The following is a 692-nucleotide window of genomic DNA, read 5'->3' on the forward strand; positions in this document are numbered from 1 at the left end:
AACCAATTGATTTTCCTATCTGATTTTTTGTATGTACTTTGTTATCCAAATAATTATATAAATTTTAAATCAGATGCATAAATAGTTTGTTAAATACAAAAGTTCTTTACAACTTATAAAAAACATTACTTTTTGTTATTATCATCATTTTTTTTATAACATTTTGAGATATTTTTATCGTTATCAAAACCGATAGATATTTTTGTCAAGATATTTAAAAATTGGGGACGATTTTAATAGTTTAACCTTTTTAAAAATAATTGAAGTGTTTTAGATATAATAACAATTTATTTTCATAATGATTTATTTATAGTAAAGATTTCAATATATTATTATTATTATTATTATTATTATTTTATTGTTATTATTATTATTATTATTATTATTATTATTATAAATGACTTTGTATATATTTGAAGAATATATTTGTTAACCCAAATCACAATGCATTATGTTAGGTTGTGGTTGTTTGCAAATTGTGGGCTGAATTGGAAATTGAAAAACTAAAATTTAGTATTATGTTTGGTGGTGATAAATTAAAATTACCATTAATATAAAATTTTAGTTATTTTAATATTTTTAAAAAGTAAGAATACAAGAGTTTGAAAATTTTGGAGATTTAAGATTGAAATTTTTTAATAATATTCTTTTTAAAAATATTCATTTAATTTTTTAAATTTTAATTTTACTCC

This window comes from Arachis duranensis, chromosome 3 (assembly GCF_000817695.3).
Source record: "Arachis duranensis cultivar V14167 chromosome 3, aradu.V14167.gnm2.J7QH, whole genome shotgun sequence".
In the NCBI taxonomy this organism is placed as follows: domain Eukaryota; kingdom Viridiplantae; phylum Streptophyta; class Magnoliopsida; order Fabales; family Fabaceae; genus Arachis; species Arachis duranensis.